The sequence below is a fragment of the Natator depressus genome, chromosome 1 (genome assembly GCF_965152275.1).
Source record: "Natator depressus isolate rNatDep1 chromosome 1, rNatDep2.hap1, whole genome shotgun sequence".
In the NCBI taxonomy this organism is placed as follows: domain Eukaryota; kingdom Metazoa; phylum Chordata; order Testudines; family Cheloniidae; genus Natator; species Natator depressus.
This window is the reverse complement of record NC_134234.1, coordinates 297,539,995-297,556,673: the sequence shown is the minus strand read 5'-3', so window position 1 is coordinate 297,556,673 and position 16,679 is coordinate 297,539,995. Positions and strand designations below refer to the sequence as shown.

At 41.8% G+C, this 16,679-nt stretch overlaps 1 protein-coding gene across 2 annotated transcripts in view; it reads left to right on the top strand.

Annotated features, from left to right (window-relative positions):
* Positions 1–16,679, top strand: part of IMMP2L (inner mitochondrial membrane peptidase subunit 2) — an 811,025-nt gene that overhangs the window by 126,861 nt on the left and 667,485 nt on the right. The window lies entirely within an intron of this gene.

Here is a 16,679-nt window from a genome sequence, read left to right as displayed (position 1 = left end):
AGGTGTGGGCTCTGGCTGGGGGTATGGGCTCTGGGCTGGGGCCGGGGATGAGGGGTTTGAGTGCAAGAGGGAGCTCTGGTCTGGGGCCGAGGGGTTTGGCATGTGGGAGGGGGCTCAGGGCAGGGGGAGGGGATTGGGGTGTGGGAGAGTGTTGGGGGTGTGGGTTCCAGGAGGGATTTTGGGTGTGGGAGGGGGCTCAGGGGTGCAGAAGGGGGTGTGGGATATGGGCTCTGGGAGGTAGTTTGGGTGCGGGAGGGGGTTCTGTCCTGGGGCGGGGGTTGGGGTGTGGGTGGGGGGTGCAGGGTCTGGGAGGGAGTTAGGATGCGGGAGGGTGTTCCGACCTGAGGCAGAAGGTCTGGGGTGCGGGCTCTGGCCAAGTGGTGCTTACCTCAGGGGCTCTGGTCAGTGTGCAGCAGGGCTAAGGCAGGCTTCCTGCCTGCCCAGGCTCCGCGCTGCTCCCGGAAGAAGCCAGCATGTCTGGTCCCTAGGTGGAGGCATGGCCAGTGCCTCTGCGGGGTGCGCACTGCCTTTGCCTTCAGGCGCTGCCCCTGCAGCTTCTATTGGCTGTGGTTCCCGGCCAATGGGAGCTGCAGAGCCAGCACTCAGGGTGGGGGCAGCGTGCAGAGGCAGGGAAATGGCAGCTACTTCCGGGAGCTGCATGCAGCCATGGTAGGTAGGGAACCTAGCTTAGTCTTGCTGCACCGTCGACCGGACTCTTAATGGCCTGGTCCTCAGTGCTGACCTGGAGCCGCCAGGGTCCTTTTCAACCAGGCATTCCAGTCGAAAACCAGACACCTGGCAACCCTAATCTGAAATAGAGGAAAGGCAGATATGGTTGCAATACTCAGCTAGTCAGAGCAGTAGGCTTTGTTATCTAAAAACAATCCTTGAAGCTAACTATATAAGAGGTTTACTTTTTGGAAGAAAGAACCGCGCCTCTGTGAAATACATTGGTTTACTCTGTTCAAACTATTTTTCTTTAAGTTATTTTAATTATTTTGTAGCTGTGTAAAGTAGAATATGGGTTAGTAACTCCAGACAGGTAATACATTTATTTTTATTCACTAGAAATTGAATAAATAGACATTCTGGAAGGAGACTTCCCCCCAGCCCAAACTCTTATCATTTATACATCCAGTCAGCATTGCTGCCCACAGCCCTTTCACACACATCTGAAGGAAAAGACGGGAAAACATCTGGAATATAGCTTTGATCACAAGAAAAAATATGAAGATCAAGTTTCTGCTTTTTTTAAAAAAATTTGCACGGAATGTATTATGCACCAAAATGTGAAGTCTGTATTATTTATGAATAGAGAGATGAACTGGAATTTAGGAAGACATACTGGGTGATAAATAGGTCTTTTCTATCTCTTACTTGTATTATTCTGATTTATTTCACCCTTGACTTCAAGTCAAGAGAAGAAAATTGTACGCTTCTGGCCTACTGTTTAGAGCATTTGGCGAGTGCCACTTATATCTCTGTTGTCAAAAACAAATATAGGAATATATACACTGTATTGCCAACCCCAAGCATTCAAAAATCATGACTCATGTCAAATCGTGAGATTGGCTTAAAATTCATGATACAGTACTTAACAAATAATAAGTGGTAGGTTATATTTTGTTGCTTTTTGGTACTGGAATATTTAGGGTTCATGTTTTCAAGCTTTTCTCTGTTTCCATAAGGGCTAACAACTTTTTTTTTTTAATGAAAACTGAGCTGCTTAACTAATAACTTGATTTCAGCAGCTAAGACTCTAACAAAAGCACCAGATATTCTGAGACTCATGAAAAAATTGCAAGAGTTGGCAATAGTTTATACAAAAAAATTCAAAATTTCAGCAAAATCTTGAACAATTTCTTTAAAGAGTGCTGTGTCTCTGGTGTAATGTGATGATTACTTGACCATTTTTCAGTGTGCTTCAGCATCTAAGGTATTCAATAGAAGATGACTATATGTAGGGTATTTAAATTGTAACCTAAGGTTGAATTATAAAGTTATACTTAGTGCTCCTAAGCCACTTGAGGAAAGTAAGCCTGCAAATGGCATGTTTTCACTGGGGGAAGATCTACTGGCCCCTGTATATCTAGCTATTTATACCTGAAATGTGTTGTCATAGAGTTCTTGATATTATCCTAAGGTTTCTTCTAAGAGGAAACAATGGTTAGTATAGTATATGGTTAGTTTTAGGACCCTAAAACTTTAAAATCCTGATTCATGAAGTATACCAGGCTGTAATACACAAAAACAAGATATCAATTAAATTTTTAAAATATTTAATATATCTTGTTTTTGTAATATTACAGCTTGTATATATGATGAAAAGTTTGCGAAGCATATTATAATCAGGATTTTAAAGTTTTAGGGCGAGTTTTTTTTTAAAGCATTCAGTATTGGCCCCAGTGAAGTCAATGGTAAAACTCCCTTTACCTTAAATGGGAGCATTTAGACCAATGCTGATTAGTGCTTTTGAAAATCCCACGCTTCACTATTAAAACAAGTAGTGTACTTTTGGCATCAGCATATGTTGAATACATTGAGTATTCCAGTGCTTGGTCCAAACGTAACACTACTATTTAACCGTTATTTATAACACCTCTGTTGTTTCAGTTTTGGGGACTTTCTTACAGCTCGGCTAGTGCACCTAAATCCTGATTGGGAGCACCACATCCCCTTTTCTAGTCTTGACAACCTAGCCAATCCTCAGCTATATCAGTACGTATCAGTCCTGCCTTAAAATGTACACGGTATAATAATATACTTCATGAAATAGTGAGAATTCTTTTTAGTAGGAGTCTGAAGGGGTCACTCAGAGTATTAACAGCGATGTAGTCCTCTGAAAGCCACTGTGCTTTTTATTACAGCACAACCTGGAAATGCTAGCTGTCTCTTTGTTTGGACATAGTGCCTGTACCCTTTACACAGTCTGTTCCAGTAAGTGCTATATCTGACATTTCAAGGAGCAGAGTTATACTCGGTGGAATGTAAGTCCAGAGGGAGGGAGCATGGGTTAATTGAATGTTAAGCCCTTTCAAGATGGGCATTTCTATCCCTGAAGGCCTACTTAAGGTGAATAAAAGAATACTTAAAGTTGCAAATTTTCTACTTAGTGACTGAAAATAAGCTGTGCAAGCACACATGAGACCCACTAAACCATAGTTGCCAAAAAGTTGTGAAATTTCCACGAGCTCTAAATGTCTCATCAGGTCAGTAAGGCCGCTGAGTGGGCATATATTATCTGGAGGGTTATTTTCCCCTCTTGTTCTTGAATTTTAACTGTGCTGAGTGCAGCTCCATTTCCTGTTATCAGTTTTTCATCATTCTTATATTGCAGGCAGCCATTCAGTGTAAGATACTTATCAAGTTAGAGGAAGTGGTTTAAGTATTCTTTTGTTTGGTTTTATAAAGCGTAGGCTTTCTAAATGAATTCTGAACTTTCCGTGTTGCCTACTGACAAATACTGTGCATAAGAAACTCATATTATTGTAGGTCACTGAATTCATTTTTAAAATGCCAATTGACATAATTCCTTTAGGGAATTGTAAGTTGCAGTTCATATTATTGTCTTGTACAAATGTGGAAATTCATTGTTTTAGAAGGGATCTCATTTGTACTACAGAAGCAGCTTAACATGAATCAGGTGAGGCCTTTCCAGCTTTTAAATACTGCTAAATGGATATAGCAGACTTACTGGAGTTTTCCACTGTCACTGCCTATCTAGCATTCATTAGAAATTTGGGATCACTTTCCTTACCTCTGGCACAGAGCTTCACTACTGTGGTTGATTCTTGTATTTTGCATGAACAAAAATGGAAGCTGAAGTATCCATAATGGCCTCAGCTGCTTAGTTCAAAATGAAATCTGGGGAACTAAACGCATGGAGAAAAATTACAAAAGACAAGCTATCCAGAGCTATTTGTGTAAATGAGTGGCTTTTGATTGGAAAAGCTGGGGATACTACTGGTATTCGTTATATCCTGCTGACATCTTGCATGCATTTAGTTTCTGACAGATAGTCAAATATAGTGCTTGCTAGATGAGAGACAATAGTTAATAAAATTTGCTTGTGACTTTATTAGAGCAGTGCCCAGTAACACTGTTAAAGGTTTGTCAGCAATTCTATTATAAACCTCCATTTTCTGAAGCTTAAATATTGGCTGTTTTTAATCGTTAAATTTTCAGGATTGATGTTTAACTTGCCAGCCTAAATGCACTTTCCCTTCTTGCCTGTACTTACCTGCTTCAGCCTATCATCCCTCATCAAAAAAACCCAACCCCTTAGTAAATATTGTGCTTTTAAATTAGGAGTCATGGGCATGATTCACCATGCTGTTAATCCACTGTATTGCTGGTGTAACGTTAATCTTGTGTGCATGCGTGAGAGAGGGCGGGAGGACTATGGCAGTTGTTCAACACTGCACAACAATTTGGAACAGAAAGGGACAATGCAAACTGTGTCCAGTTGAAAACTAGAACTTGGCTAGGACTCCAGGGTTAACACATCTCATCTTGTGAAAAATGTTATGGGATCTTTAATAAACAAATGATGTTGCTTTAAATTGTATACTTTATCCGAGTGGTCCCCAACCTTTCCCATACCAGGATTTCTTTTTCCTACCAGGTACCTATGAGAATTCTCTCTTCTCTAGCCATGTCACCACTCTCATTTAGCAAAATAGGAAGGGTGGGGTGGTCACAAGCCCCTGGTACCTGTTTGAGAACCCTTGTCTTATCCAAAAGAGGTACTACAAAAAAATTATTTCTTCACTTATTTAAAACTAGCCACACTAAAACATTAGGTAATGGACAGCAGAGAACAGATCTACAGTGCCAGGGAGAAGGAATGGATGATGTAGCTGGTCTTCTCCAATTCCAGTTCCCATCTCTAATTTGTAAGATGCTGTCCTTGAATAGTTAACATTCTTGTTGGGACATTCAGCAAAAAGGAAGGGCGATATTAATAATGGGCATTGCATTTTCATTTTATAGTCTGCTTTTTAACTGAGATTACTCAACTTAAAAAGTTTTATTTTAGGTTTTGATTGCAGCACATTTAACAGCTACTGCTACTTAAACTTTTATAGCATCTTTGCATGCCAAGGCATTTCAGACCATTTTTATGTTAGCATTTAACAGGTGTTTCATTCAGTATAATTAATAATTATTTAAAATTGGCCTAAAGTCAGTGAAAGAAATATTTGCTCTCTTTGTGCTGCTCAGGCAGCGCAATGGTGATAGAAACCTCCTTTAATTCCCTGTTGAAGATACCCCCAGCATGGAGGAGCCCCCAACATATACAGAGCTGGAGTTAGAACTGATTCCTATGTTGACTTTCTTTTCTCCTTTTGGGCCCTGGCACAGGAGGTGGCAAAGGGTAAACTTAAGTGGGGAGGAGAGGCCAACATGTGATGCAGACCAGTAATCCTCAGCTGCCATATGGTTCCTAGGGAACCATACTCAGCTGGCGAAAGTTAAAAGCAGCTGCCCCCACCCCTCCTGCAAAGCTGCTGTAACTTGTGCAGAAGATGGAGATGTGGCAGAAAATCAGGTAGAGAATAATCAGCTCCCTGACAGTCCTCTTCCCTTGGTTGTGGAGATCAATAGGAAAATGAATTCTGCACAGCCAACACATAAGAAATCTAAAAATGATACATTTTGTGAATGGTGATGTAAAAAGACATTAAGAACCTGACTTTAGCTGATAACCAGTAAAGTAAGATGTCTCTTAACTCAGAGGCGATTAGACCTTGTTTCTATAAAAGGTTTGTAAATCAGCATACCCTTATTACTAATAGAAAACTTCACTAGCAAACTGTGCAGCTGGACCAAGACAGGGATTACATGATTAAACCTTTTAACTGTAGTCAGAATTCTAGCTGCTGTGTGTGGTAACTGTTGCCTACTAATCAAATGAGTTGGATTGCCAAGAAAAAGAATTACGATAATCTATTTGGGACACTATAAAGGCATGGTCCAGAATCTCTTCATGATAAAAGGAAAGAAAAGGCTGATAATAGTTCTGCATTAGGAGCGTTTAATATAAAACAAAATTCATAGACATATGTGCCTCTTTGTCCTCCAAGAGGCTGATAAAATAGCAGAAGCAGATGATCTTCAAATAAAGCTGAATAGTAACCTTTTTCATGCTGCTAGCCGGATTCCTACAACTAGTGGCTAAATTGTAGCTGTTTGAAAATGTTAAAGAAGTAGGCTCATTATTACAGACTCCAGTGTATTCATATACTCTACAAAAAAGAAATTCCACTGAAGATTACAGTTGAATTACTATTAAAGAGAATTGAATGCATTTAGCTGTAAAATAAAGAAATATTACTGCTTATGAGAACTCTGGCAAACTGTACATTACTGGGTTGCATGATCTTTTTCTTCTTTAGAAAGATTTGTAGTTATTTCAGATAGCGTTGTAATGTAAATGCTCAATGGTGTAGTGCAATAATTGAATATATTTTGTGGTCCTAACGTTGTGTAGTTAAAACAGTTCTCCTGCAGAGATGGTTAAGTGATGTAGCAGTAATTTAAAGTAAATAAGATCTGATAATGAATAACTATATTGTTTTGTCTTGAGAATATTTCATAACATTTTAGTTGTAATATTTTCAACATAATTCTCTGCCTGTTTTCATGGGATGTTTCCTACGTAAAATATTTTTAAAAGCAATATTGTATATTATGCAACTGTATAAAAACAACAGCTGGGGTGTGTCTTTTGCAGAATTGAAGATGTGTTTATTTAGAAAGAAATGGTGATTGATTAGAGACTTTTTCAAAGGCTGCTAACCTTTGTGCAGTATGACAGTCTGGTTTAGAATAGTTTCATTAGTTGCTGTAATTTGTAGGCAGAAGCATGGTCTAATACTGTACTTAAAAGCAAAGCTCTGTGAGCCAGAAAGATCCTGGCTCTTTTTAATATATGTGGAACACTTGAATCCCTATATAACCTTGAGCAAGTTTATTAAACTATTTTTGTCGGTCACATGAAAAACTCACTTTAGAAAGCATATTTGGGGTAGCGTGACTTTGAACGGAATTACACCGGACCCTCACTAGAACGTGTGTCTATATAACGCGAATTCGGATATAACGTGGTTGGGGCCATGGATCCCAAATTTAAGTACGTACAGTACAATTTTTTTAAGTATAGATGTGATAAATCGACCGCTGAGCGCTCTCCTGTCGACTGTAGTACTCCACCAGAACAAGGAGCGCGAGCGCAGTCGACGGGAGAGTGTCAGCTATTCACGCTTGATCAAGGTGTTATCGCCATTTTTAAGCAGTACTATCGACGGAACTTGGTACGACAAATGATAGAAAGTGAGTTGTCTGTCACCGATTTTCTGAAGAAGTTGACTATAAAAGACTTCTTTTACATTGGCGACGATTCCTGGAATTTATTATACGCTGAAACGATAAACCGCTGTTGGATAGTGGGACTGAGAGAGTTGTTTGGCCACCAGCTCCTGGAAGAAAATGAAGAAAGCAGATCACAGTCTGATGAGGACTTAGACTTTAAGGGATTTACAGAGTAGGAAGTTGGAAGAACGGACATGGAGTGGATGCAGGAGGTGTGCCAGCAACTGTCCGGGCTTGGGGTAACTGTTCTGCCACAAAATATTGAGTCCTGGATAAGAGGCGATGATGAAGCAGAAGAATTTTGTCCCGTTGCTGAAAGTCTAACGGATGAACAAATTCTTCAGGCGGTACAACCAAACAACATTCCAGAAGCTGAAGAATTGGCCTTTGCCATGAAAGAAGAAGAGGAAGATGAAGTGGAAGTCGTTCCAACATCAACTGCAACCATAGCCGGCTTAGAGACTGCTTTGAGATGGTTTGAGACACAAGACGTTGAGCCTATAAAAATTATGCAGCTACGTAGTCTTTTGCAGTTTGCTAAGCGGAAGTGGCACAGCAGCAAGAAGCAAAAGCAACTCACCGGCTTTTTTAAGAAAAACTATTCTAGTTTATTGTAATGTCTACTTTAAATCTCTAATAAAGCAACCCTTTTTTTTCTCATTTATTGTTTCCTTCAAGTAGAAGTTTATTTTCTAAGGTTTTCTATACTTTATGGATGTGACATTTACTGTATACAATAATTTCATTTTAACGCGGTCCCCGCTATAACGCGGTACTTGGCATGGATCCCAAATCCCGTGTTCTAGCAAGGGTCCAGTGTACCACAGGAGGTTGCATACTCTGAATTATGAGTTGTGTTTTCTCTTCTGTTTCCTGCCACCTTTCTGGAAGAAATCTTGAACACTATACTAAGAAAAAGCTGTAAAACATAATAAATTGTAAAACTGTAGTGTACACAGGAAAAACTATAGTTTAATCTCTATTTAGCTCATTGAGATGAACCCTAAACTTCCACCTAGGGTTTTCCTTAACCAGCTAAATCAAGATAAAATGACAGTTTACCCTGTTTACACTAGGATTTTACATGTTAATATCACATTGTAAAATCTCACCTTTTCTAAGTGTGGACCTACCCAAAAAGAAGAGAGTGTGAAGACTTAATTGCTACAACACTAATTTAGTGTGGCAAAATCCCAAGGCCTCAGAATAAAACCATATTATAAAAATCTTTTCCCCATTGTGTAAAACATGCATTGTGTATGCAAGTTTAGAAATACTCACTATTTTCTATGATGTGATAATATATTGTACATACAGTAGTTACCCATCTTGGAAACGTAGAGGCTTTTATTATATATATATATATATATATATATATATATATATATATATATAACAGATCTGTAAAGTAGTTAATCTAATAGACTGTATTCAGCTCTTCTGTCTTTAAAAATCTGGGATAATTTTGAGGAACCTCAAATTTACTCAGCTGTAGTGATAGCTTTTTCACACTCAGGCGCAAAAATAAGGTTATAAGTGCTTTTTTTAATCTGAACTGAAAAGTAATTTCAGATAAAACTAAGCATTTTAAAACACATTTGATAATTTATATTTTGATAAAAATTTGACCAGCCAAACAAAACACAGTTGTAAGGTGAAAGCAGCTTTTTAAAGAGGTATATTTATCAGCATGTAGCAATGTGGCCAATCAGCCACAAAATGTCCTATAATTTAGCCCTGGTCTACACTGGTGGGGCGGGGGGGGGGATCAATCTAAGTTATGTAACTTCAGCTACATCAATAATGTAGCTGAAGTTTGACGTACTTAGATCAACTTACCGTGGTGTCTTCACCGCGGTGAGTCGACTGCTGGGGCTCCCCGTTGACTCTGCCTGCACCTCTCGTGGTGCTGGAGTACAGGAGTCGATGGAAGACTAGAGTAGACGCGATAAATCGATCCCTGTTGGATCGATCGCTGCCTGCTGATCCGGCGGGTAGTGAAGACATACCCTTAGTCCTTTTATTGTGAAGAAACAAGATGCACTTATTTTGAAGATGCCTTGAAGAAGTGTGAAAAGTTTGCTGTCAGGGTTCCTTCCCCACTCTGAACTCTAGGATACAGATGTGGGGACCTGCATGAAAGACCCCCTAAGCTTATTCTTACCGGCTTAGATTAAAAACTTCCCCAAAGTACAAACTTTGCCTTGTCCTTGAACAGTATGCTGCCACCACCAAGTGTTTTAAACAAAGAACAGGAAAAGAGACCACTTGGAGACGTCTTTCCCCAAAATATCCCCCCAAGCCCTACACCCCCTTTCCTGGGGAAGGCATGATAATAATCCTCACCAATTGGTACAGGTGAACACAGACCCAAACCGTTGGATCTTAAGAACAATGAAAAATCAATCAGGTTCTTAAAAGAAGAATTTTAATTAAAGAAAAGGTAAAAGAATCACCTCTGTAAAATCAGGATGGAAAATACCTTACAGGGTAATCAGATTTAAAACATAGAGAATCCCTCTAGGCTAAACCTTAAGTTACAAAAAGACACAAAAACAGGAAATACATTCCCTCCAGCACAGCTTATTTTACAGGCCGTTAAACAAAAGAAAATATAACGCATTTTCTAGCTAAATTACTTACTAACTTTACAGGAGTTGGAAGGCTTACGTTCCTGATCTGTTCCCGGTGAAAGCATCAGACAGACAGACCAAACCCTTTGTCCCCCCACCTCCAGATTTGAAAGAATGTTGTCCCCTCATTGGCCATTTTAGGTCAGGTGCCAGTGGGGTTACCTTAGGCCTGGTCTATGCTACGAGTTTAGGTCGAATTTAGCAGCGTTATCTCGATTTAACCCTGCACCCGTCCACATGACGAAGCCTTTTTTTTCAACTTAAAGGGCTCTTAAAATCAATTTCTTTACTCACCCCCGACGAGGGGATTAGTGCTGAAATCGGCCTTGCCGGGTTAAATTTGGGGTACTGTGGACGCAATTCAGCGGTATTATCCTCCGGGAGCTATCCCAGAGTGCTCCGTTGTGACCGCTCTGGACAGTGCTCTCAATTCAGATGCACTGGCCAGGTATACAGGAAAAGGCCCGCGCACTTTTGAATCTCATTTCCTGTTTGGCCAGCATGGCGAGCTCACCTGCACAGGTCACCATGCAGAGCTCATCATCACAGGAGACCATGCAGTCCCAGAATCGCTGAAGAGCTCCAGCATGGACCGAACGGGAGGTACGGGATCTGATCGCTGTATGGGGAGATGAATCCGTGCTGGCAGATCTCCGTTCGAAAAGACAAAATGCCAGAATGTTTGAAAAAATCTCCAATGGCATGAAGGCAAAGGCTATAACAGGGACCCGCAGCAGTGCCGCGTGAAAATTAAGGCGCTCAGGCAAGCCTACCAAAAAACCAGAGAGGCAAACGGCCACTCCGGTTCAGAGCCCCAGACATGCTGCTTCTATGATGAGCTGCATGCCATTCTAGGGGGTGCAGCCACCACTACCCCAACCCTGTGCTTTGACTCCGTCCAAGGAGTGAGAGGCAACACAGAAGCGAGTTTTGGGGGCGAGGAAGATGATCGCTCACAGCAAGGAAGCAGAGAAACCGGTTTCCCCAACAGCCATGATCTGTTTATTACCCTGGACCTGGACCCTGGACCCACCGAACCCACCCAAGGCGGGCTCCCGGACCTTGAAGGCAGAGAAGGGACCTTTGGTGAGTGTACCTTTGTAAATATTATACATGGTTTAAAAGCAAGCGTGTTCAATGATTAATTTGCCCTGGCATTCACGGCCAGTACAGCTACTGGAAAAGTCTGTTAACGTGTCTGGGGATGGAGCGGAAATCCTCCAGGGACATCTCCATAAAGCTCTCCTGGACGTACTGCCAAAGCCTTTGAAAAAGGTTTCTGGGGAGGGCAGCCTTATTCCATCCTCCATGGTAGGACACTTTAACACGCCAGGCCAGTAGCATGTAGTCGGGAATCATTGCAGAACAAAGCATTGCAAAGTATGGTCCTGGTGTTTGCTGGCATTCAAACAACATCCGTTCTTTATCTCTCTGTGTTACCCTCAGGAGAGTGATATCATTCTTGGTCACCTGGTTGAAATACGGTTGTTTTAGTAACCTGACATTCAGAGGTGCCCATTCCAGCTGGGCTGTTTGCCTGTGGCTGAACAGAAATCTTCCTCGCTGTTAGCCATGCGGTGGGGGGAAGGGTGAAGCCATCATCCCAGAGAATTGTGTGTGTGTGGGGGGGGGTTTAGTTGGGTTTCTGCTGCATGCCCCTCCTTTTAAATTGCCAACCCATTTTAAATGGCCAACCCAATGGCTACTTTGTATGGGAAATGAGAGCGCTGCTGTTTGAAGCCATTCCCACATGTTATGAAGGTTAAAGAATCCAAAAGACTGTGGCTTACCATGGCTGCCTACAAGCCGAATTCTGCTGCCCGGCCCTGCGTGCGTGATCTCTCACACAAAACTGGTATACATAACCAGCTGCATATGTTTCTCCTTCCCAGAGGCTAGTGAAGATTAGAAGGTGAAAAAAACGCACTCGTGATGAAATGTTCTCTGACCTCATGCTGTCCTCCCACACTGACAGAGCACAGCAAAATACATGGAGGCAGACAATCTCAGAGTGCAGGAAAACACAATATGACCACAAGGAGAGGTGGCGGGCTGAAGATGGTAGGTGGCGTCAGCTTGCTGAAAGAAGGCAGGATTCAATGCTGAGGCTGCTGGAGGATTAAACTCATATGCTCCAGCATATGGTTGAGCTGCAGGAAAGGCAGCAGGAGCACAAACCGTTGCTACAGCCCCAGTGTAACCAACCGCCCTCCTCCCCAAGTTCCATAGCCTCCTCACCCAGACGCCCAAGAAGGCGGTGGGGGGGGCCTCTGGCCACCCAGCTGCTACACCCCAGAGGATTGCCCAGGCAACAGAAGGCTGGCATTCAATAAGTTTTAAAGTGCTGTGTGGCCTTGTCCTTCCCTCCTCCACCACCCCTCCTGGGCTACCTTGGCAGTTATCCCCCTATTTGTGTGATGAATAAGTAAAGAATGCATGAATGTGAAGCAACAATGACCTTATTGCCTGTGCAAGCGGTGATTGAAGTGGGGAGGGGAGGGTGCTTAGCTTACAGGAAAGTAGAGTGAACCCGGGTGGGGGGGTGGTTCCATCAAGGAGAATCAAACAGAACTTTCACACCATAGCCTGGCCATTCCTGAAACTGGTTTTCAAAGCTTCTCTGATGCTCACCACACCCTTCTGTACTTTTCTAACTGCCTTGGTGTCTGGCTGCATGTAATCAGCGGCCAAGCGATTTGCCTCAACCTCCCACCCCGCCATAAACGTCTCCCCCTTACTCTCACAGATATTGTGGAGCACACAGCAAGCAGTAATAACAGTGGGAATATTGGTTTCGCTGAGGTCTAACTGAGTCAGTAAACTGTGCCAGCGCGCTTTTAAACACCCAAATGCACATTCTACCACCATTCTGCACTTGCTTAGCCTATAGTTGAACAGCTCCTGGCTACTGTCCAGGGTGCCTGTGTATGGTTTCATGAGCCATGGCATTAAGGGGTAGGCTGGGTCTCCAAGGATAACTCTAGGCATTTCAACATCCTCAACGGTTATTTTCTGGTCTGGGAATAAAGTCCCTTCCTGCAGCTTTTGAAACAGACCAGAGTTCCTGAAGATGTGAGCGTCATGTACCTTTCCCGGCCATCCTACGTTGATGTTGGTGAAACATCCCTTGTGATCCACCAGTGCTTGCAGCACCATTGAAAAGTACTCCTTTCGGTTTATGTACTCGCTGCCTTGGTGCTCTGATGCCAAGATAGGTATATGGGTTCTGTCTATCGCCCCACCACAGTTAGGGAATCCCATTGCAGCAGAGCCATCCACTATGACCTGCACATTTCCCAGAGTCACTACCCTTGATATCAGCAGCTCAGTGATAGTGTTGGCTACTTGCATCACAGCAGCCCCCACAATAGATTTGCCCACTCCAAACAAATCTGGTGTATTTTTTGTTTTGATCCACTTGATCTATCTTTATACATCTTGCTGGCAGCAGACGGTGCAGTACGACTGCTGGCCATCGTCATCTCTGGGGTGCTCAGCAGAAGACGGTGCAGTATGACTGCTGGCCATCGTTGTCTCCTGGCTGCTCATTAGAAGACGGTGCAGTAGGACTGCCGGCAGGACTGAATCGCCATGAGATGAAACTTAAAAGGGAAATGACCTGGCTGAGTCACTCCCATGTTTGCCCAGGCGCCCCGACCGACCTCACTGAGGTCGGCTAAAAGAGCACCCTGGAGTACGGCGACAATGGCTACCAGTCATACTGCACTTTCTGCTGCCAAAAGGCAATGAGCTGCTGCTGTGTGGCAATGCAGTATCGAGTCTGCCAGCACCCAGGAGACATACGGTGACGGTGAGCTGAGCGGGCTCCATGCTTGCCGTGGTATGGTGTTTGCATGGGTAACCCAGGAAAAAAGGCGCGAAATGATTGTCTGCCATTGCTTTCACAGAGGCAGGGAGGGAAGGGGGTGCCTGACGATATGTACTCAGAACCACCCGTGACAATGTTTTTGCCCCATCAGGTATTGGGATTTCTACCCAGAATTCAAATGGGTGGCGGAGACTGCGGGAATTGTGGGATAGCTACCCATAGTGCAATGCTCCGGAAGTCGACGGTTGCCTCGATACTGTGGACGCGCTTCACCGGCTAAATGCCAACTAAATGCACTTAGAGCATTTGTGTGGGTACACACACAATCGACTGTATAAAAACACTTTCTACAAAACCGACTTCTATAAATTCGACCTAATTTCGTAGTGTAGACATAGCCTTCGCTTCTTAACCCTTTACAGGTGAAAGGATATGGCCTCTGGCCAGGAGGGATTTTATAGCACTGTATACAGAAAGGTGGTTACCCTTCCCTTTATATTTATGACAGTTGCCCCTTTGAGAGATCATAATTTAGGACATAGGCAGATATGGTCAGAGGAACCGAGCCAAAGTTAAAAGCCTTTTCTATGCTATTGCATCTGTAGCCATCCTCAAAGTACTTTCCATGTTAGGACACAGACTCTCAAATCCTGTGGGTAAACGTTGTTTGTAGGAACCTCATTGTATGTGGAAACATTACTTTATTCTGACAGTTCACAACCACAAAATACTGCATTCCAAATGACCAAAAACCAAATTCTGCATTCCCTTCTCTTCCTTCAGTATTATATGTACAGTAACCTTTAGTATTGAATTGTTTATTCTTTTTAAATGACTTAATTGTTGTAACATAAATCGACAAAATCTGGGAAATTAAAACATGCTACAACCAAGGTCCTAGTTTTTTGCAGTTATTGCCATGGAAATCAGAGCTGGCCAAATAAATTCTGTTAAAACTCAGTAATTACGTTCAGTTTTTTCTGTGCTGTATTCTCTTTTAACCCATATTTTCTTCTCTTATACTTCCTGCCGACTCCTCCCCTCCCTCCTTTTCAGCTGCTGCTTAGCTCAGGTTAATAGAAATCATATGATTAACATCTATGGATAGCTATTCATAGGTTGACAACCCTAATAATTCTAGCTGCCCTTATTATACATGTCTTTGCTTCAGCACGACATGCACCCTGAGGATTCGAGCTGAGCTAATATCTCACAGTGAATAATTTATTTGACAAATTTAGCCTCTTTCTGTTTGTGCAACATTTGCAAACAGATTGTGACTTACTTGAATTTATTCATTGTTGAAATTTGACATCTTTTGAATTTTATACTGTTGGGATTGCACACCAAAAGTATTCAAAATTGTTTTGCTAAATTGTGATCAGCCAGTTACATCATATGGTACCGTTTCCTTTTTTCTGATTGGATGAGCACATAAGCTTTTTTAGCCTGAATACTACCATATTAGATTTTAAAATTTGGTTTCTATGGATAATTATATTTGCTTTTTTAAAGTTTGGTTTAGATCAGTTCGATCAATATTTATGAAAAACAAAGATGAGATACAAAGTTGTCTAAAGTGCTTTAATATACAATTAATATTGGTTGACATTTCTTATACGTTTGTCTCAGTTTGTTTGAAAATTAAGAACTTTGGATGATATGGTGCCAAGGACAGGGCACCAATAAAACACTTTAAAATTGGGTAACAATATTCCAGCAACTCTCTTCCCAAGCACCAGAGAAATCTACGTAACATTTCACCCTCTACCAGCCCACACACTTCCACTTCCAATGTCATTAAGCTGCTTGCAAAAGACAATAGCACCTAACATGTAAATGTTTTTCTTATTCAACGCCTCTCCCCCAACATAATCTTATGTAAAAGCATGTGAAAGGACATTTTTATGTGCCCTTGGTCCCAAAATCCCAACACCTATCAGACTGTATCCTGATTTTTTTTCTTACTGAGGTCTCGAGAAGAAGCCAAGGTTGAACAAAATCAGCACAGTTAAAAGGGCCACAACAGTTTGCGATGTTCAGTTTTTAGGTTATCTCTGACTTAAAATGGTCCCCCATATGAAATAGCCCTAAGACAGCCTTGAGTATCAATATTGAGATGACCCAACATTCTATGACTCAGTCTATAATTATATATTTAGTTACCAGTTGCTGGAGATTGAACATCTGTGAATGCTTTACAAATAATAATGAAGTCTCACAACACCGTTGTGGAACACCATTGTACAGATGGCAAACTGGAGACGTAGAGTTGTTAAGAATCTTGACACTTGGAGGTCTGTGGCAGAGATTAGAATATATGGGTCTGCTTTTCAACAATGCTGAGCACCTACATCTTCGATATTTCAATAGAAACCGCAGATTATCAGTGTGTTAGAAAGTAATGTGTGTGTCTCCAGGTGTCTCTCCTCTGTGTGTCTCCCTTAGCCACAAGACCAACCTTCCTCTCCTTTGATTCTGACATTTTAGGTGTCTTGAATTCTGATGTGCAGCATCTACAAATAGGACCAGTTCACTAAAGCACATCACAGCCCTCACAGTGTTCTTAACTACCTTGGATTTAATCTGCTCTAGTAAACAAAATTAAAAATTTCAACATCCTCATCTTAACATTCACATCTTCAAAAATACTAAATGAGTTTTCTTTAAACTTGACTTGTTTGCTGGATCTCATTCAGATATATGAAGCAATGTGGACAAACTCTGATCAGCTATTCGATTATCTGTTGTTGTTTTTCTGTTTTCTCTCCCTCCTGTTCCAACAATGGAATGAAAAAAAAATGTCCAATCTGATTCTGTTGATTCTTTAAAAAAAATAAGCT